The sequence below is a fragment of the Scyliorhinus torazame genome, chromosome 8 (assembly GCF_047496885.1).
Source record: "Scyliorhinus torazame isolate Kashiwa2021f chromosome 8, sScyTor2.1, whole genome shotgun sequence".
Taxonomy (NCBI): Eukaryota; Metazoa; Chordata; class Chondrichthyes; order Carcharhiniformes; family Scyliorhinidae; genus Scyliorhinus; species Scyliorhinus torazame.
Genome location: NC_092714.1, coordinates 243992373 through 244014850, shown reverse-complemented (window position 1 = coordinate 244014850; position 22478 = coordinate 243992373). Strand labels below are relative to the sequence as shown.

The 22478-nt window shown below is 46.8% G+C and overlaps 1 protein-coding gene across 5 annotated transcripts in view; it reads right to left on the bottom strand.

Annotated features, from left to right (window-relative positions):
- The window catches only part of LOC140428495 (disks large-associated protein 1-like), a 720347-nt gene that overhangs the window by 299904 nt on the left and 397965 nt on the right, over nucleotides 1-22478 (bottom strand). For 4 of the 5 annotated variants that reach the window (XM_072515041.1, XM_072515040.1, XM_072515039.1 and 1 more), the window contains one exon: nucleotides 12956-13095. The gene's annotated coding sequence lies outside the window, so the exon portion shown is untranslated. Of the gene's footprint in view, nucleotides 1-12757; nucleotides 12920-12955; nucleotides 13096-22478 lie in introns of those variants that run through there. The other variant, XM_072515043.1, reaches the window with a different exon arrangement.

Here is a 22478-nt window from a genome sequence, read left to right as displayed (position 1 = left end):
ACGTCTTTCGGGATTTGTGGGAGGAAACCGGAGCACGCGGAGGAAACCCACACGGACAAGGGGAGGACGTGCAGACTCCTCACAGACTGGCACACAAGTAGTCCTGTGTTGTAGCTTCACCAGGGCGACACCTAATTTTTCAGAATGCCTGATGTTGCTCCTGGCATGCTCTCCTGCACTCTGCAAGCATGATTACTTGCATGTATGCAAGTACTCATGCAGAACTATCTCCTGGCTTCAAAGTGTAATGAGTACATATGGACTACAATTGTCATGCCTGTGCAAACTACTGACATTGCAATTATCACAAAATACAGCCAGAGCCTGGATTCAGGATCTGACCTAGACGAGGGCATCTCCCTCTCCTTTGGAGTTTGAGCTTTCACAGCCATTTTACAGTTTAAGTTTAGCATGGATGTTATATTTTGGTTTCATGCTGATGCTAAACCTCTGGGTTGTGAATGAGTTATGAGTAACATCACATTATGGGATAGTTTTAGTTTCTGCTACCTCGTCAGTAATCTATTGGAACCGAATGTCCAGAATGAATAGAATAAAAAATATGAGTTCCAGAATTCATGGTCAATTTTCCCTCGAGTACCATCTCGGGGCTGAAAAGGAAAATCTACCCTAATATAATTAAGGTCTTGCCTATTTTGTGTTACATTTTATAACTACTGCTCTCAGACAGATTCTACACTTTAAAAGTTATTATTTACCAAAAATAACCAAATAGCCAAAATAAGGGACGGGATTCTCCCCTACCCGGCGGGGCGAGCGGTCCCGGTGCCGAGGAGTGGCGTGAACCACTCCGGCGTCGGGCCGCCCGGAAGGTGCGGAATCCTCCGCGGACCCCGGAGGGCCCCCCCCCCCCCCCCCGAGGACCCCGGAGGCCGCCCGCGGATCCAGGTCCAGCCGGTAAATACCTGTCGTACCATACGCCGGCGGGACCGGCCGAAAACGGGCGGCCACTTGGCCCATCGCGGGCTGGAGAATTTCCGGGGGGGGCGCTGCCAACAGCCCCCGACTGGCGCGGCGCGATTCCCGCCCCCGCCAACACCCCGGCACTGGAGAATTTGGCAGCCGGCGGGGGCGGGATTCACGCCGCCCCCCGGCGATTCTCCGACCCGGCGGGAGGTCGGAGAATCCCGCCCAAGATATTTCCCTGAATTCATCCAATACTTTGAACTTTCTCTGTTGTTGAACTCCTCTTATACTAAAAATGCATGACTTTCTGGATTTTCTCAGTTCCTCTTAGTCTGTAGTGTTACTGTACTGAACAACACAAACCCTTCCACTGCATAAATTCAGCATAAATGCGCAAAGAAAATGCTTGCACACATTGGTCTTTTTCTGCATTAATGGACAACAGAAAAAGCTCAGAACCTTATGAAATGGACACAAATTAAAGATACATTCAACTTGCTCGGCCTTGCTCAGTTTTCAAATCAACCTTCGGAAAGACAGCCTATTTTGCAAGCAGGTCAGGTTGGATTTATTTTATTTGTGACTTGGTGTAAAAAGCAGCTTGAAAGCTATTAACTGCTTTATATGCGAACACCATGACCCTTGTGTTTTTCAGCATTAAATTGGAACCGACATTCTTTAATGAGGAGTGTGCAGGCAATGTCAGGGCTGCAGTTGGTATGTGAAACAGGATATACATTGAAGACCAGCTGTCAATGAGATTCAGTGGTACATCTGTCGTGTTGGGTGTTCTGGTTTACAAACAAGCCAACAATGCTGGAAGTGGTATAACGCTATTTTATTAACTGTTCAACTATGCTAACATACTGTAAACGTGGGTATAAGCAATACCAGTTTAACTGTGGACCCTCTCCTATCACTAGCTACGGTGATGCACTCAGCACATGGTGAATGTCTGTGATGCAGGCTGTGAGCTCTGTGCTCTGAGCTGGCTGCTGCTAGAATGAGCGGGAACTCTCCTGTCCCCTGTCTTTATAGTGCTTGTGCTCTCACTGGTGATTGGCTGCGGTGTTATGTATGCTGGTTGGTCCTACTGCATGTCCATCAGTGTGTGTATGTGATTGCACCATAATGTACTGATGTATATTATGACAACATCTATTGCTAGGCCCAAAATATTCAGTTATACTTGTGTATGAAAATTGATTGCAGGATAAAAGTCACTCTCAAAATAAGGAGAGTTAAAAGAAAGAGAGCACCACGAGAGGCTTCTCAGAGATTTGTGACCCTGGAGATGTCTCGCGAGATTCATCTGAACCTTATGAGTTGCAATGTGGATCCCGTCCGAGTTGGGCTCATTTAAATATGTCTGCGCTGCATTCTGCTGGCTCCAGGGAACTAATGGCCTCCCCAGGGAACTAATGGCCTCCCCAGCAAGGCCTGGACTGAGTGCCATTTAGCACTAGTCTGCACAAAAATGGCACCTGGGGGAGATACCGACGCCATTGAAGACCTGTGGGTGGTCGGGAATAAGGGTGGCCCCCTGGCTTTCCCTCTGGCATCCAGGCACCTTGGCACTACCAGCCTTGCACCATGTACCGCCAGTCTGGCACTGCCAAGGTGCCAGGGTGGCACTGCCAGGCTGGCAGGCACACTGCCAAGATGGCAGTACCGGGGGGCCCAGACTTCCAAGCCTGAAGGATCCATGCCCATGAAAGGAGGGAAAGATGGGGGTACGAAAGATGAGGTGGAGGGAGGGTAAAGGGTGGCTATGAAAAGGTCGCATAAAGACTGAGTGCTTAAGGGTGGTGATCCTGAAAGGTGGGGGTGGCAAAAGGGGACATGGGGAGGCCTGTAAAGGGGATGAGCCCTCAGTAACCCCATAACGTGTTGTCCTTACTTGGGGGTGTGTGGGGTAATGCCCACATGTACGGGGTGTGACATTGCCCGTGGGTGGGGGGATCCTCAAGCTCACTTAGAGATCGGGGCATCTATTCAAAATGGCGGCCTGATCTCTGAGGAGTGGGTCTCACCGGTGGGTTCAGCTCCCAGTGTGGGCCTGACGGGGACAAACTCCCCAAAAATGACAGCGTGGTTGAATAGCGGCATGAATCTCACCCAAAAAAACGACGAGAAACGTCTTTCCTAATTCGCCCAAAATGACAGTTAGAAATGTTATCGATGAATCGCGCCGCAAATTACAAATTGATTCCTATGTAAGTAACTGTTGTATTTGAACTAATTGAAAACTAATGTCCTAACCACACTACATCCGGGATGCCCAATTGTACTTTGCCAAGATTCACTTACCTCAGTCATCAGTTTTACTTAGCTCCACAGTCCAGCCATGCATTTAGCAGCTTATAGTTATTATTATTCCCATAATGTGTGCTTTCGATCCAACAAATCTATTTTCACTTTGTACCCCCAAAAAATCTTGAACTTCAATTATACCTGTTGCTTTATTTTTTTGGTCAGGACAGATTTATATGTTGTTATAATTGAATCCAGAGGGGTGGAACGGACGAGATAAGATGGCTCAGTTAGACCTACTGTCAAAGGACAAATCTCATGTGATTGAGCAGTACTTTGTTGTATTTGAAAGTGGTGATCGAGAGCTTGAGTACCGCCAACAGCATGTTTCACTTCTGACTGGCGAAACATGATTGCCAGTCATTACTCACGTTTGCTCATGAGTGATAACTGGCTCATCCGACGTGCGAGAGCTCCAAAGCAAGATAAACGTTTCTTGCCAAAATCCTCATTTCATAGAATCCCTACAGTGCAGAAGAATCCCTACAGTGCAGAAGAAGGCCATACGGCCCATCGGCTCTGCACCGACCCTCTGAAAGAGCACCCTAACCTAGCCACCCCCCCCCCCCCCCCCCCCCCCCCCCCGGGCCACCATTCCCGCAACCCCACCCAACGTAAACATCTTTAGACACTATAGGACAATTTTAGCAAGGCTAGTCCACCAAACCTGCACATCTTTGGACAGTGGGAGGAAACCCACGCAGACACGGGCAGGAAGTGAAACTCCACACAGCCAGTCACCCAAGGCCAGAATTGAACCCGGGTCCCTGGCGCTATGAGGCAGCAGTGCTAACCACCGTGCCGCCCATGATTTATACCACCTTATCTCTCAAAGTTCTGTCTAGCACAAAATTAAATAAAAATCTAAATGTCCAGAAATAAACTACAGAGTAGAATAATGGATTAATAGTTATGGGTAATGAGATTGTAACGTGTATCATGATGTTACAGTGACTGCAGCAATCATGTACAAGAAATTAAGAGGAAAGATAGATTAGTCTACACATGAGAAAAATATGCTTACCTAGAAGCTTATTACGCATATCGTGTAAATGAATAGTGTTTTTGAAGAAACCTATTTGAGTTAGAACTAAGTCACGTGCAATGTGTCTTATGTTCTTATGGTCTTATGGTGACTTGTGGCCTAATCTCCATTGGCAAGGTTCCTTTATACTGACATGGTATTCCATCTGCCACTTCTTTGCCCACTGTCCTAGCCTCTCCAAATCCTTCTGCAGCCCCCCTGCTTCCTCAATACTACCTGTCCCTCTGCATATCTTTGTATCATCTGCAAACCTAGCAACATTGCCCTCAGTTCCTTCTTCCAGACCGTTAATGTATATTGTGAAAAGTTGTGGTCCCAGCACTGACCCCTGAGGCACACCAGTAGTCACCGGCTGCCATCCTGAAAAGAAAACATCCCCACTCTCTGCCTTCTGCCTGTCAGCCAATCCTCTATCCATGCCAGGATTTTACCCTTAACACCATGGGCTCCTAACTTATTTAACAGCCTCCTATACGGCACCTTGTCAAAGGCCTTGTGGAAATCTAAATAGATCACACCAACTGGTTCTCCATTGTCTAACTTCCCTGTTACCTCCTCAAAGAACTCTATCAGATTTTTCAGTCATGACCTCCCCTTGACAATGCCATGCTGACTCAGTCCTATTTTCTCTTGCACTTCCAAGTACTCTGCAATCTCTTCTTCAATAATGGACTCTAAAATTTTACCAATGACCAAAGTCAGGCTAATCGGTCTATAATGTCCCATCTTCTGCCTTCCTCCCTTCCTAGTACGGGTGTTACATTGGCCATTTTCCAGTCCACTGGGACCATCCCTGACTCCTGTGATTCCTGAACAACCACTACCAATGCCTCCACAATCTCCTCAGCTATCTCCTTTAGAACCCTTGGATGTAGTCCATCCGGTCCAGGTGATTTGTCCACCTTCAAACCTTTCCGTTTCCCCAGAACCTTCTCCATAGTGATGGCCATTACACTCACCTCTGGCCCCTGATTTTCCTGAAGTTCTGGTACCCCACTGGTGTCCTCGACCGTGAAGGCTCATGCAAAGTAACTATTCAGTTGCTTCAGTCCTTTAAAAGCACTTGTCTTTGCAGGGGCAGGCCAGTTGATTTCGGCGTGAGAACAGCTGGTGAGTCAGTTTCAGCGGGAGCAGTGCAGAAGTGGCTGCTGGGAGGTAAGTCTGTCCTTTAAAAGCACTTGTCTTTGCAGGGGCAGGCCAGTCGATTTCGGCGGGAGAACAGCTGGTGAGTCAGTTTCAGCGGGAGCAGTGCAGAAGTGGCTGCTGGGAGGTAAGTCTGTCCTTTAAAAGCACTTGTCTTTGCAGGGGCAGGCCAGTCGATTTCGGCGGGAGAACAGCTGGTGAGTCAGTTTCAGCGGGAGCAGTGCGAAAGTGGCGGCTGGGAGGTAAGTCTGTCCTTTAAAAGCACTTGTCTTTGCAGGGGCAGGCCAGTCGATTTCGGCGGGAGAACAGCTGGTGAGTCAGTTTCAGCAGGAGCAGTGCGGAAGTGGCTGCTGGGAGGTAAGTCTGTCCTTTAATAACACTTGTCTTTGCAGGGGCAGGCCAGTCGATTTTGGCGTGAGAACAGCTGGTGAGTCAGTTTCAGCGGGAGCAGTGCGGAAGTGGCTGCTGGGAGGTAAGTCTGTCCTTTAAAAGCACTTGTCTTTGCAGGGGCAGGCCAGTCGATTTCGGCGTGAGAACAGCTGGTGAGTCAGTTTCAGCGGGAGCAGTGCGGAAGTGGCTGCTGGGAGGTAAGTCTGTCCTTTAAAAGCACTTGTCTTTGCAGGGGCAGGCCAGTCGATTTCGGCGTGAGAACAGCTGGTGAGTCAGTTTCAGCGGGAGCAGTGCGGAAGTGGCTGCTGGGAGGTAAGTCTGTCCTTTAAAAACACTTGTCTTTGCAGGGGCAGGCCAGTCAATTTCGGCGTGAGAACAGCTGGTGAGTCAGTTTCAGCGGGAGCAGTGCGGAAGTGGCTGCTGGGAGGTACGTCTGTCCTTTAAAAGCACTTGTCTTTGCAGGGGCAGGCCAGTCGATTTCGGCGGGAGAACAGCTGGTGAGTCAGTTTCAGCGGGAGCAGTGCGGAAGTGGCTGCTGGGAGGTAAGTCTGTCCTTTAAAAGCACTTGTCTTTGCAGGGGCAGGCCAGTCGATTTCGGTGGGAGACCAGCTGGTGAGTCAGTTTCAGCGGGAGCAGTGCGGAAGTGGCTGCTGGGAGGTAAGTCTGTCCTTTAAAAACATTTGTCTTTGCAGGGGCAGGCCAGTCGATTTTGGCGGGAGTGGAGCTGGCTGGTTAGTCAATTTCAGCAGGAGCTGAGAATTTTTTTTTAAAAATTAGTTTTTTGGGCGGGAACAGGAAGTCGACCCGCGGACGTCTGGGAAGACCCTCACCAATAAATTCTGGTGGAGAGGAAACCCGAGACACTACACGTGTAGTGTCTCCCACCCGCCCTCCTCCTCGAACCTAATAATAAAACCCATTGGTCTGAGGTAAGTACCATATTTTATTATATTATTATTATTTTTTTTATAAAAAATTTAATTTAGTTGTTAGCCAGATCTTGGTAGAAAGTTAGAGGAATGGCAGGGAAGGGAGTGCAATGTTCCTCCTGCAGGATGTTTGAGGCGAGGGATGCAGTTAGTGTCCCTGCTGATTTTACCTGCAGGAAGTGCTGCCATCTCCAGCTCCTCCAAGACCGAGTTAGGGAACTGGAGCTGGAGTTGGAAGAACTTCGGATCATTCGGGAGGCAGAAGGGGTCATAGATAGCAGCTTCAGGGAATTAGTTACACCAAAGATTGGAGATAGGTGGGTAACTGTAAGAGGGACTGGGAAAAAGCAGTCAGTGCAGGGATCCCCTGCGGTCGTTCCCCTGAGAAACAAGTATACCGCTTTGGATACTTGTGGGGGGGGGGGGACTTACCAGGGGTAAGCCATGGGGTACGGGCCTCTGGCACGGAGTCTGTCCCTGTTGCTCAGAAGGGAAGGGGGGAGAGGAGCAGAGCATTAGTAATTGGGGACTCTATAGTCAGGGGCACAGATAGGAGATTTTGTGGGAGCGTGAGAGACTCACGTTTGGTATGTTGCCTCCCAGGTGCAAGGGTACGTGATGTCTCGGATCGTGTTTTCCGGGTCCTTAGGGGGGAGGGGGAGCAGCCCCAAGTCGTGGTCCACATTGGCACTAACGACATAGGTAGGAAAGGGGACAAGGATGTCAGGCAGGCTTTCAGGGAGCTAGGATGGAAGCTCAGAGCTAGAACACACAGAGTTGTTATCTCTGGGTTGTTGCCCGTGCCACGTGATAGTGAGATGAGGAATAGGGAGAGAGAGCATTTAAACACGTGGCTACAGGGATGGTGCAGGCGGGAGGGATTCAGATTTCTGGATAACTGGGGCTCTTTCTGGGGAAGGTGGGACCTCTACAGACAGGATGGTCTACATCTGAACCTGAGGGGCACAAATATCCTGGGGGGGAGATTTGGTAGTGCTCTTTGGGGGGGTTTAAACTAATGCAGCAGGGGCATGGGAACCTGGATTGTAGTTTTAGGGTAAGGGAGATGAGAGTATAGAGGTCAGGAGCACAGATTTGACGTCGCAGGAGGGGGCCAGTGTTCAGGTAGGTGGTTTGAAGTGTGTCTACTTCAATGCCAGGAGTATACGAAACAAGGTAGGGGAACTGGCAGCATGGGTTGGTACCTGGGACTTCGATGTTGTGGCCATTTCGGAGACATGGATAGAGCAGGGACAGGAATGGATGTTGCAGGTTCCGGGGTTTAGGTGTTTTAGTAAGCTCAGAGAAGGAGGCAAAAGAGGGGGAGGTGTGGCGCTGCTAGTCAAGAGCAGTATTACGGTGGCGGAGAGGATGCTAGATGGGGACTCTTCTTCCGAGGTAGTATGGGCTGAAGTTAGAAACAGGAAAGGAGAGGTCACCCTGTTGGGAGTTTTTTTATAGGCCTCCTAATAGTTCTAGGGGTGTAGAGGAAAGGATGGCGAAGATGATTCTGGATAAGAGCGAAAGTAACAGGGTAGTTATTATGGGAGACTTTAACTTTCCAAATATTGACTGGAAAAGATATAGTTTGAGTACAATAGATGGATCGTTTTTTGTACAGTGTGTGCAGGAGGGTTTTATGTTGACAGGCCAACAAGAGGAGAGGCCACGTTGGATTTGGTTTTGGGTAATGAACCAGGCCAGGTGTTGGATTTGGAGTTAGGAGAGCACTTTGGGGACAGTGACCACAATTCGGTGACGTTTACGTTAATGATGGAAAGGGATAAGTATACACCGCAGGGCAAGAGTTATAGCTGGGGGAAGGGCAATTATGATGCCATTAGACGTGACTTGGGGGGGGATAAGGTGGAGAAGTAGGCTGCAAGTGTTGGGCACACTGGATAAGTGGGGCGTGTTCAAGGATCAGCTACTGCGTGTTCTTGATAAGTATGTACCGGTCAGGCAGGGAGGAAGGCGTTGAGCGAGGGAACCGTGGTTTACCAAGGAAGTGGAATCTCTTGTTAAGAGGAAGAAGGAGGCCTATGTGAAGATGAGGTGTGAAGTTTCGGTTGGGGCGATGGATAGTCACAAGGTAGCGAGGAAGGATCTAAAGAGAGAGCTAAGACGAACAAGGAGGGGACATGAGAAGTATTTGGCAGGAAGGATCAAGGAAAACCCAAAAGCTTTCTATAGGTATGTCAGGAATAAGCGAATGACTAGGGAAAGAGTAGGACCAGTCAAGGACAGGGATGGGAAATTGTGTGTGGAGTCTGAAGAGATAGGCGAGATACTAAATGAATATTTTTCGTCAGTATTCACTCAGGAAAAGGATAATGTTGTGGAGTAGAATGCTGAGCCCCAGGCTAATAGAATAGATGGCATTGAGGTACGTAGGGAAGAGGTGTTGGCAATTCTGGACAGGCTGAAAATAGATAAGTCCCCGGGACCTGATGGGATTTATCCTAGGATTCTGTGGGAGGCCAGGGAAGAGATTGCTGGACCTTTGGCTTTGATTTTTATGTCATCATTGGCTACAGGAATAGTGCCAGAGGACTGGAGGACAGCAAATGTGGTCCTTTTGTTCAAAAAGGGGAGCAGAGACAACCCCGGCAACTATAGACCGGTGAGCCTCACGTCTGTAGTGGGTAAAGTCTTGGAGGGGATTATAAGAGACAAGATTTATAATCATCTAGATAGGAATAATATGATCAGGGATAGTCAGCATGGCTTTGTGAAGGGTAGGTCATGCCTCACAAACCTTATTGAGTTCTTTGAGAAGGTGACTGAACAGGTAGATGAGGGTAGAGCAGTTGATGTGGTGTATATGGATTTCAGCAAAGCGTTTGATAAGGTTCCCCACGGTAGGCTATTGCAGAAAATACGGAGGCTGGGGATTGAGGGTGATTTAGAGATGTGGATCAGAAATTGGCTAGCTGAAAGAAGACAGAGGGTGGTGGTTGATGGGAAATGTTCAGAATGGAGTACAGTCACAAGTGGAGTACCACAAGGATCTGTTCTGGGGCCGTTGCTGTTTGTCATTTTTATCAATGACCTAGAGGAAGGCGCAGAAGGGTGGGTGAGTAAATTTGCAGACGATACTAAAGTCGGTGGTGTTGTCGATAGTGTGGAAGGATGTAGCAGGTTACAGAGGGATATAGATAAGCTGCAGAGCTGGGCTGAGAGGTGGCAAATGGAGTTTAATGTAGAGAAGTGTGAGGTGATTCACTTTGGAAGGAATAACAGGAATGCAGAATATTTGGCTAATGGTAAAGTTCTTGAAAGTGTGGATGAGCAGAGGGATCTAGGTGTCCATGTACATAGATCCCTGAAAGTTGCCACCCAGGTTGATAGGGTTGTGAAGAAGGACGATGGAGTGTTGGCCTTTATTGGTAGAGGGATTGAGTTCCGGAGTCGGGAGGTCATGTTGCAGCTGTACAGAACTCTGGTACGGCCGCATTTGGAGTATTGCGTACAGTTCTGGTCACCGCATTATAGGAAGGACGTGGAGGCTTTGGAGCGGGTGCAGAGGAGATTTACCAGGATGTTGCCTGGTATGGAGGGAAAATCTTATGAGGAAAGGCTGATGGACTTGAGGTTGTTTTCGTTGGAGAGAAGAAGGTTAAGAGGAGACTTAATAGAGGCATACAAAATGATCAGGGGGTTGGATAGGGTGGACAGTGAGAGCCTTCTCCCGCGGATGGAAATGGCTGGCACGAGGGGACATAACTTTAAACTGAGGGGTAATAGATATAGGACAGAGGTCAGAGGTAGGTTCTTTACGCAAAGAGTAGTGAGGCCGTGGAATGCATTACCTGCTACAGTAGTGAACTCGCCAACATTGAGGGCATTTAAAAGTTTATTGGATAAACATATGGATGATAATGGCATAGTGTAGGTTAGATGGCTTTTGTTTCGGTGCAACATCGTGGGCCGAAGGGCCTGTACTGTGCTGTATTGTTCTATGTTCTATGTTCTATGCTCTGCCATTTCCGAGGATAGATCCAAATAATTTTCAATGTGGAAACCAAGCCACAAACCTTGTGGTCCATTATTTGACCATTTTTTCACCATCCACGTCATTCTAGTTGATTTTGGTAGCATTCCTTGCCCTAGTCGACTGTTCATCAACCATTTTCCCATCGTTTGACTGCAACAAGTCATGAGATCAATGTAGGTTAAGTGCATTAAGGAATGCAGGCTAATTTGTCCACTATCAGCATTTCACATTGACAGCAAAAATGGATTTCAATGTAAGTAAATTCCAATTTGTCATTTCTCAACTGGGCATTTTGCCTGACCCAGCTTCTCTGGGCAGGCAACCTTCAGGGTTCTGATCCCTGTGCCTAGTTTACCAGATATGTTTTGCTCCATCCGCCTCATGTCACATACTGGGAGCTGAATATTCTTGTAGTTGAATTACGCTTGTTGTGCCATCTCCCCATTCGCCGCCCCACAGATGGTTAAGTGGCTGGCAAGCTAGCTTCACTTGCACAGATGTTGTTTGATCAATCAACCTGTTATGCTTTGACAGCATGAGAGAGCACGCCGAGCAACTTTGGGGGTTCCTGACAGTTTGTTTAATTAAAAAAGCACAAAATAGTTTCACTATTATTTAATATAAAATCTCTATTTAAACCACCCACATTGAAATCAGCAAATAGCGCAATCCACTTGCCATTATCATTATTGTTGATGACAAAGTTGTCCCTTGCAGTGTTAAATGTGCTGGCTATTTCAGGCAGAAACAGGTCGCTCAGTGGATTCTTTGCATCTCAATGAAGTGTGATTGCCTTTTGTATTTCTCAGGTATGGTGCCACATGAGGATTTCAGCTAAAGAGAAACTGGGCAAAACTAAATACTTTCTGTGGACAGTATCAGTGTGACAGTGCAAGTGAGGAGTTCTTTGTCGCACGTTCAGTCAATGCGAGAATCACAAATAACATTGCACTACTACTATAATGTACATTGAACCAGAAAAAAGTGCAAACAGGTCAGATTTATGGGGCAGGATTCTCCCTTCTGGGGACTAAGTCTCCACGCCCGCCGGAAAACAGGCAGGAATCACTCCGGACTTTTTCCTAGACAGTCCGGGGTGATTCTCCGTCTTCAAGGGGGCTAGCAGGGCCCCAGCATGGGTCCCGCAGCTCTGGCTGCCGGCATGGCCCTGCAGTTATGCCCACGCGGCTGCGCATGCGCATGGTGGCCATCTTCGCGTCTGGCCCCGCGCAACATGTCGGAGCCTTACAGGGGCCCGGCGCGGAGGAACATAGGCCCCCCCCCCCCCGGAATGAGTGCGCCCACCGATCGGTAGCCACCGATCGCGGACCTGGCCACCGTGGAGGCCCACCCCAGAGTCGGATCGTCCCTGCTCCCCCCCACCAGGATGGCCCCCGCAGCCAGAACACCAAGGTCCCGTCGGGTGGGACAACGCGTGAACCACGCCGGCGGGACTCAGCGGAACTCGGCGGTCACACGTCCCGTCGAGTGTGGAGAAATCGGGTCGCAGGAGAATCGCGTGCCGGCGTGGGAGCCTATTTTGGGTAATTCTCCGTCCCCGCGCCAAGCGCGATTTCGGTGCGGAGGGTCGGATAATCCCGCCCATGGAGTATTGAGTTCCAGCAATATCTTTCATGTCCTTGATTAGGACAGGATATTTCAGGTGTAGTCAGGGAAGGGGGTGAGTAATGGGCTTTTAATGGAATTCTTTGAAATACTAGTTTAAGAAAAAATATTCCAGTCAGGGTTATAGATTCAAATAAATTTTCCATTGTGAATCACAGGCCTTTCACGTTAGTACCAATGATAAGCAGTGTTGGCTGTATTGACAACGCACCTAAAAGATTACACTTACCTCGGCTTAAGAGCACTTGCTGTAACAGCACCATTATAGGCACAAAATGCAGCATTTTACAGAGTTCCATAGATTTTGTGAAGAATGGTACCAACAGCTTAAAAAGACAATGTAGAATTTAGATCACTTATTTTCTTGTCACATCTCACTAGGTATACCTGTACAGTATTCCTCGAGACCCAGAAGCAGACCAAGCTCAGTGGAGCAGCAGCGCTAAACTACTTGTTTCATTTTCTCATCATCACTTGTACACGTCTGTGCATGGCAACTGCCAAGTTGTTGCTTGGGGGAGAAGAAGTCCGTTTACAATGGTGATGTGGTTGTTTTCACAGGCAAGGGAGTTCATTTGCACTCACCTGGCTAGTTGCGACACTGGTAGCAGGTTTTCTGTTGGCTACAATGGGTTACTCTGTCAGACGGCTTCAATGTAGGACTGCAGGACTTCCAACAGCATGTCAAACTGAGCAGGCACGTGATGCCAAGTGAGGCCAAAGGCCTGAAAAGTAAATAACAAAATAGTAATGTAAATTTATGCTGGGTGGTAACGACATTAACAATTACATTTTTAAATCAAACTTGCTTAACTCTTAATGTGTGGTTAAGTTAAAGAGTACTGAGGAGTAATTTATGTTTCTTTGCTAAAACTATTTCAGAGCTGAATTTTTTTGACTGATTTGAAAACATGGCTGTGAATGAACTTACATTACTGGGTGCCAGTCTGGCAGTGCCAATATGCCTGGATGCCAGTTTGCCTGTTCTGGGAGCCAATTTGCCCAGGGGTGCCGTGTCCAGATGAGATGGGGTGATTGGGGGGTTGAGGATCCTCTAATCACTAAGTTTGGGCATGTGGGATTATCAGGTATTGCTGTACCTAAGAGGCTGATGACCTTTGGTTAAACCTAGGAGTTTACCATTGGCTATTGATACATAGCTCTGCCCTGACAGGCGGAGTATAAGAACCGGTGCCGTCCCAGCAGCCTTCACTTTCTGTACCGAAACTGCTAGGGAACAAGTTCTAGTCGATTAAAGCCTTCAGTTACGAAATCACTTTGTCTTGAGTGTAATTGATTATGCATCAGGGCATTAGGGTGTCCCTGGTGTGGGGGGAGGGGTCAAGAGATCAGTGCAGCATTTAAAAATGGTGCCTTGATCTCTTCCTGTCAGTACAGGAAGTGAATGTAAGTGCGGCCTTGACGGGCGTTCCTCAGGAGATTTACGATGTTTGGGACTTCTCGTGGGATCTAACGAGATCTCGCGAGACGTCGTAATCTGGATCTTGCCTTCACTGGGCGGGATCCAGATCTGCATATTTAAGTCAGCAGTTAGACCCACTTGAATATGTCTGCGCCGGAGTATCCCAAACTCGGGATCAAATGTCCAAGCCTTGGAGACCCTGCCATGGCACCGTTTAGCACAGGTTTCCACAAAGGTGGACGTGGGGGTGTCTCCCAGGCGATCGGAGGCCTCAGGTGGTCGGGCTCTGGGCAGTGTGGTACCCTGGCATCCCCAATGCCACCTGGGCACTGCCAACCTGGCACCCTGGCAGAGCCACCCCATCAGTGCCAACGTTCCCAGGTGGCACTGTCAAGTGCCAGGCTGGCACTGCCATGGTGTCAAGGTGCCAGTTTGCCTGATCCAGGTGCCAGTTTACCCAGCGGTGCCTTGCTCTTGTGAGGTGGGGTGATGGGGGGACTAGAGGGCCCCCTAATCGGTGCATTGGGGCATTGAAGGGTTAGGGGTTTTGAGAGGTTGGGCAGCATTTAAAAATGGTCGTCAGTGCAGGAAATGAATGTAAGTGCAACCTTGATGGGGTGTTCCTCCCTTTGAACCAGGAAGAAAACAAAGTCCCGTTTAATAGTGGGTCATTCTTGGCACTGCAGGCAGTGAGAAACACCCTGCTAAACACATCCAAAACAGGACTCTGTTTTTCCTGTTAAATTGCACTCATAGTTACTGAAAAACTGTCCTTCAAATTACCATCTGGGACATGTGCATACAAAGTCTTTAACATTTACCTGAAATTTGTTTGTCTGCTGTTACATCAAATTGTTTAATGTAAGCAAAGAAATTTCCGATGAACCTGTCAGGCATTGATGCATTACCCTAAAGAGGTAACATCAAGGGCAGAATAACATTGGGAGCAGGATTAAGTCATTTAGCACATAGCCACTCATTTTTATAGCCAGCTTTTAAATCCAAATCTCATGCCTTTTCTATATATTCCACAATATGCTTACTGGGAAGTAGCCAGCCCAAATTGTTTTCCTTTTAATGCCCCAGTGGTGTCCATAACGTGCCGGCAATATATCTACGAGGCCAATCAATTTCAGGCGTCTGGTTTTTGGTATGGACTGTCAGTGCACCACTTACTTCAAGTTCAAAAGTGAGCTCAAGTGAATTTTCACTCCATATATTTCTTTTGGCTAGCGTCACAATTGCTATCCCGAATTGTAGTTTTACTGTTCAAAAAACAGGACTGACATTATTCTTTTTGTCGAAACATTCTCTTTGGAAGAACCAAATTCTGGTCTTACACATTGTCCAATTTAACAAACCTCTCAGAAACTTATTTGTGTGTGTTGGATTGGCCAACATTCAATGTTATAAATTCATTCCTGATTCTCAATGATGGATGATTTCCAGCATAGACCTTCTTTTCTTAAAAGCTTTCAAAAATATAATGCTGCTTCTCCAAGTTCCTGTTCAATGGGGAGCTAAAGTTTCTTCATTCAAGTTTAAACATAGGCCAGTGACACATATTATACCGGAATATTGCTAATTGAACACAGGAGAGCCACCTGATGCGAGCAAGCATACTGTTGCAATGACATTATAGGGTCCCCTTGTGCTGAATGCTACAATCACACAGAATGTTCCAGAGAGTGGGAAACAAAAGCTGCTGTTGCTTTGTAATACCAACTGAAGTTTCACTGAACACAGCAACCTTGAAATTAAGTCTTGTACAATATGAAGAAAAACTGCTCACAAACATTAAATTCCTTGGTCCATTATTTGAATGGAGTTGTTAGGCCTCAGTCAAATTTACCAAATGTAAGCATTCATCCACTAATTTTATTAAAAAATCATTCATCGGGGTAGCACATGGCATAGTGGTTAGCACTGCTGCCTATGGCGCTGAGGACACGGGTTCAAATCCCGGCCCTGGGTCACTGTCCGTGTGGGGTTTGCACATTCTCCCTGTGTCTGCGTGGGTTCCACCCCCACAACCCAAAGATGTGCAGGTTAGGTGGATTGGCCACGCTAAATTGCCCCTTAATTGGAAAAAAATAATTGGGTACTCTAAATTGTAAAAAAATATCATTCATAGTGTGTGGATGTTACTGACAAGGCCAGAATTTATTGGTCATCCTTGAGAGGTGCTGTTGAGTTGCATTATGGAGTCCATGCTGCAGGTATGATGTAGGTACAACCACAGTGTAGTTAGGGAGGGAATCCAGTATTTCTATCCAGTGACAATGAAGGAACAGTGACATAGTCCCAAGACAGGATAGCATGTGACTGGGAAGGGGACTTGTAGGAAGTGTTGTTCCCATTAATCTATTGCCATTATTCTTGATGGTGGCAGATGTCACAGGTCTGGGATGTGTTGTCAAAAGAGCCTCGGTGAGTTTCTGCAATGCATCTTGTAAATGGTACACATTGTGCGATGGTGGTGGAAGGAATGAGTGTCTAAGGTGGCGGATGGGGTGCCGATCAAGTGGGATGCTTTCCCTTTGATGATACAGGCAAGTGGAGATTATTTTATCATACTCCTGACTTGTGCCTCGCAGAGGTGGACAGGCTTTGGGGAGTCAGGAATCCCAACCTCGGATCTGCTCTCGTAACCACAGTATTTATATGGCTGGCCCGGCTCAGTTTCTGCTCAGTGGTAGCCCCAGAATGTTGAGAGTCACCACTGATAATGCAATGGAATGTCAAGGGGAAATGGCTAGATTCTCCCTCATTGGAGATGGTCATTGCCTGGCACTTGTGTGGGATGAATGCCATTTGGCACTTATCATGCTACATGTGGACACAAACTGCTTAAGTAGCCGAGGACTCATGAATGGTGCTGAACATTGTCTAATCATCAGTAAACATTTTCACTTCCGGCCTTCTGAGGGAGGGAAGGCCATCGATGAAGCAGCTGAAGGTGGTCGGCTCGAGGACTCTATTGTGAGGAACTCCTGCACTGATGTCTTGGGACTGAAATAATTGACCTCCAACAACCATAACCACCTTCCTTTGAACTACATATGACTCCAACCAGCGAAGAAATTTCCCCCCGAATTCATTAATTCGACTTTTGCTCAGTCTGCCTGATACCACAATTGGTCAAATGCTGCCTAAACGTCAAGGGCAGTCATGCTCAGGTGACCACTCAAATTCAGTTCTTTGACCAAGTTTGGACGTGGGCTGTAATGAGGTCTGGAGCTGAGTGGTCCTGCTGGGACCCAAACTAAGCATCAGTTTTGATAACAGTGTCGATGAAACCTTTGTTCATAATATTGCTACTTGGAGGTTCGTTCCCTCCCAATTAAGTTAAGTGAAGTTAGAAAAAACATATATACATATACATGTATCGAGTTTGCTTGTTAAGACTGTTAAAGGTTACGGTCAAATTGCTTAATTACACAAGAAAAGGTAAATATGAACATGCACCCATGTATATGGATGCGGGCAGGCACACACACAGACGTTTATTTATCGCCTTCCATGACTTTGAGGAGATCCCAGACAATAAAGTACTTTTAAAGTGTAACCATCATTGCCATATAATAAACATAGCACGGAGTTTCTGTACAGTAAGATTCCACAAACAGCAAATTGATGATGGCCAAATAATCCATTCTTTAAAAGACATGAAAATGAATGAAATGAAATGAAATGAAAACGCTTATTGTTACAAGTAGGCTTCAAATGAAGTTACTGTGAAAAGCCCCTAGTCGCCACATTCCGGCGCCTGTTCGGGGAGGCTGTTACGGGAAGGCTGTTAACCGACATCGGTTAAGGATGAAGATTGACCAGGGCATGCAGGAGAATTCCTCTACACGTCTTTATGGAAATAGAAAATCCCATTCTTATGCAATTCTGTTGATACACAACTGATTTCCATTATGGCCTGAGTTATTGCCTTATCAATATAGCAGCATTCTAATTATTTGATGAATACTTTCAATTATGTTTTGTTATGTAAGTTATTACTCCTGAAACAGTAAAAAGAGAAAAAAAATAACAGAGATGGGTTCTGAAGGAAATGCAGCAGCACTCAGGAATATGCTGACAGTGGACAGGTTGCAGTATTTGCTATTCTTTGCTTCTGTCCCAGCTGGTGTCCAGTTAGAATACTCGGGCAATACTTGGTAACAACCAATCAACGACGGCTGCGCAGCTGAAGAATGTTCAGTGTTGTGCAATGCAGTGGATACTTCTTTTTATAAAAAAACTGCATAACAGGCGATCAGGTAAGTGAGGCACTTTGAAATAAAAGAGGGTCGGGAAAATAAACCAAAACTGGCTCAACTATCAATTCTAGGAGAGTACAATTCTGTCACTTTTAAAATATGTTACCCTTTGTGATGAGTTCTTGTTTAAAAAAAAGGGCAGCGGTAACATACAGTCACTTTTGTCCTATTAACCAGAAAGCATGAATACAGGGCAATGACAAGTCCTGACTTTTACTGCAGTGCAAAGCAGCATTTAGTTATTGCAGTCTAACCTTCAACTTGTCTAACCTTTAGATTTGCTATCGTAAAGCCGCTGGAGTGTGAATTTATGTCCAGAGCAAAAGAAAAAATGTACTGGGAAGCTGTCTCATTCTGACAGCTGACAAGAAGGCTTATAAGGCTCTACAAGAGACTGAAAATGTGAACTACTTTGTAAATCAAGGCAGGCTTCTACTGATCATTTCTACTGTGATAAATTATGCGTTTGAGTCAGGAACGTAACACAGATAGAGAAACTCGAAAAACATTCCTGAAATGGAGAATCAGCGCCTTTTAACTTAACAGTTGACCTTCTTAGCGATGGGATACATTTCCCTTGGAATACAGTCAGAATATCAATGACTATTTTAGACAGCTAATAGCAGCAGTACCATCAACCTGCAGCGATTTAGCCCTAGTTTGTAAATATTTTATACTATATAATATATATAATATACTATTTTATATAGTTTGTAAATATTACATACAGTTGTGTTTGATGTACAGATCTGGAAAGCTAATTAAAGCGGCTTTATAGCCACAACCTTAAAACTCAATTTTAAGAAAGAAACAGATTTGTTTCATCTCAATTTTTGAATTTGTTTGAATTAAAAATTTTGAGTTAATGCACCCTCAAAATGAACTGAGAAGGCCCATTCATCACAAGGTATCTAACAACCCACTGGAAAGTGCAAAAGTAAGGTACAGCAAGCTGGAGAAGAGGACAAAGGGCATTGCAGTGTCACAGGGAGCCCATCAGTGCCAGGAACTATCAACTAGCAACAAAAATACGAGAAAAACACATGAAGTTAGTCAATCCAGCTTCCCCAGAACAATGGTTTGATCGCCCCGTCTTCTGCACGTGCTCTGCAGTTACAGGCGTTGTTTGAAATTGTTTGTAGTGTCAATGACAGTCAACAAACTAGCTTTGTCTGTTCTGATAAAAGGCTACTGACATGAAAGGTTACCTCTGTAACTCTCTTCATAGATGCTGGGCGGGATTCTCCCCTAACCGGCGGGGCGGGGGGTTCCAGCTGGATGGAGTGGCGAGAACCACTCCGGCGTCGGGCCACCCCAAAGGTGCCTTCAGGGGCTAGGCCCACTCCGGAGTGGTTTCCGCTTCTCTGGCTGGCGTGGAAGGCCTTTGGCCGAAAGGACTCTGCTGGCCGTTGTGAGTCCGCGCATGCGCGGGAGCGTCAGCGGCTGCTGACGTCATCCACGCGCATGCGCAGGGGGTGTGTCTCTTCCGCGTCGGCCATGGTGAAGGCTGTGCCCGAGGTGGAGGGAAAAGAGTGCCCCCACGGCACAGGCCCGCCCGCCGATCGGTGGGCCTCGACTGCGGGCCAGGCCACAGTGGGGAGTATTTTGCTTTTGATTAATAACTGACTCAGTCTGGAATCTAACAAACCAAGACCTCGACCTTCCCATTTCTAATGTGCCTGCCCTAATTGAGTTGAGAAGACTATTCAATAGGACGCATTGACTATTCACGTGATAACGGGTAAAGGTTACTCTTGCCAGCTGTCTAGCAACCGACTAGTCATTATATTGGTCAGGGTAAGAGAGGTCTGTCATGATATTCATGTGAACATCACAGCACATACACACACACACATAATGATGGACAGATCAACGGACCAATCAACACACACAACACGACAGCCAATCACGGACAGGAGCATACACAGTACAAAGCAGGGAACATGACACTTCCTGGACACTCGAGCAGGAGAGAGCTCAGGGCACAGACCTCATTGCCAGCCAATCAGAGGTTCACCATGTGCTGAATACCAGAGTTTACTATGTTTATAGTTCAATGAAATAAAACTGCGTTGTACCATTCGCAACCGTGTTGGTTCGTCTGTGTGTCAGAGTACCCAACACTTCAAGGTCAGCAACGTTTGAAATGGCTCTAAGGTGACCTGCCTGTGGTAATTTTAAAACTGAGATAGGCTTTTGTTATAGTTAAAGGTATTAAGGGATATAGGGCAAAAGTGAGTTGATAGAGTTAGGTTGCAGATAAGCAATGATCTCGTTGAATAGTGGAACAGGCTTGAGGAGCTAAATGGTCTCCCCCTGTTCCTATGGAAACCTGCGAAGGTGCCATGTCAATCACTGGAAGTTGACCTTCAAGAATTCCATAGATCAAACAGGCAATACTGTACAGGCAAACTAGGGTACTGTTGACAATTGATCAACTAGACTGGCTCACTAATGGAATGGAAAGAGATAAAACTCAATGGGAGCTGGAACTATTCCCAATTAGATTGACCAAAGCTTTAATGAGTTAGGTGGTCCGAACTGGAGAAGTAATGGAAAACATATTGGTTCTTTGTTCTGGTAAAAGTAAGCTGTGTAGATTTAGCTGGTTCGACTGCAGCATTGCTCATGTATACTTGGCCACGTTATAAATGATGGCTTGCTAAACAGCACCGAGGGGGGTGGGTTCATTTGTGTGAGGTTGGGGGGGAAGGGGAATCGGGCAATCGGAGGGGGCGGAGGATTGGACACTGAGAGGAGGGTGAAGACCGGTGATAACTGTTAGGAGGGGCTGAAAGAGCCCCGATACTTCCATGGTTGGGGGCTGGGGGCCGTTAGGTTGCAATGCTGATCGGGGTATCCTTTAAAGATGGCGCTCCAATCTCTGTGGAGCAGGTTTCCGGCTCTATCAGGCCCCACCTCACCAGAATGGTGGCAAAAATCATGGCCACTCACTTTTTTTCTTGAAAGGGGCTCAAGATCTGGAGAGAAAACTGGGGCGGGATTCTCCAAGCCTCCGTGCCGGAATTGCGATCGGTGCGGGTGCGAAGAATGGGCGTCAACCACAAAATCCCGGTCTGTGCAGCTGGAGAGTTACACGCCAGTTTTCAGTCTGAACCTGACACTACTCCAAATTCTGGTAAGATTCTACCCTCTATCTTACTCCTCGCATTCAATAATATGCATTACTACTTAGTAGAATACTAAGTGGAAAAATGAAACCAATTTACCTTCATTGCGGAAGGTTTGAAATATTCAAGCAATAAGACTGCTGGAAGCATCATATTCTCTTTTCTCTGTAACGCAGCAATGTAGATGTTAAATGTACTGATTTAAATGGAGCTGGGATTATATAACACAATGACAGACAGAAAAAGGTTGTCTTAAAAAAACAATGCTAGAAGTAATGAGGCATGACAGTTCTGGTTCAAGCACATCCCATCACTTCAAAGTGCCTCTTCCACACGTGATGATACTGAGCTGAATATGATTTAACAATGACTACTTGAATCATAGACTTTCTACAGTGCAGAAGGAGGCCATTCAGTCCATCGAGGCTACACCGACCCTCTAATAGAGCACCCTACCTGGACCTGCACCACTGCCCTATCCCCATAACCTAACCCATACATCCCTGGACACTAATGAACAATTCAGCATGGCCAATCCACCTACTGCACATCTTTCGTCTGAGGGAGGGAACCGGAGCACCCAGAGGAAACCCACGCAGATCCGGGGAGAACATGCAGACTCCGCACAGACAGTGACCCAAGGTCGGAATTGAGCCTGGGTCCCTAGCGCTGTGAGGCAGCAGCGCAAACAATTAATGAAGGGGAGTCAGTTCCTGGGAGGCCGGAGGGGGGGGGGGGGATGTGGGAGTTTTGGGGGGAGGGGGTTGCTGGCTGGGGAGTGCATTTCACTTTTTGACACTTTATAAGCGTTTTCCTTTTTATCCGTTTACAAGGGGTACTCTTTAAAAAGTGCGTCCCGATCGTTTATGGGTCCATGTTGCTGCCGGGGTGGGTTCAATCACAGCCTGCACTGCCGGCCTGGCATTGTGGGATCCCCCCTCCTTTCATTTTTTTGCCAAAGTGTCTCAGCAATACTGCGGGTAAAGCCGGCAGTGCAGCCAGCCGGCTACCCTCCACTTTCTTTACCCAGGTGACATTTGTCAAAAAATGGCGAAATTCCACCCTTTGATTTTGTATTTCCATTCGCATTGCAAATGACACAGCATTGAATAATTAAAGAACAGCAACTAACTGTATTATGGACTTGATTATATCCAAGCCACATGAAGTGACTCCAGCCACTACAACTTTCTTCTTCAGAGTAACTAGTCCGGTTGTTCAATTAAAATTAAAATGTTGATGTTTGCTGGTCTCAATCCCTTATGTCATAGTTCATGGGCTGG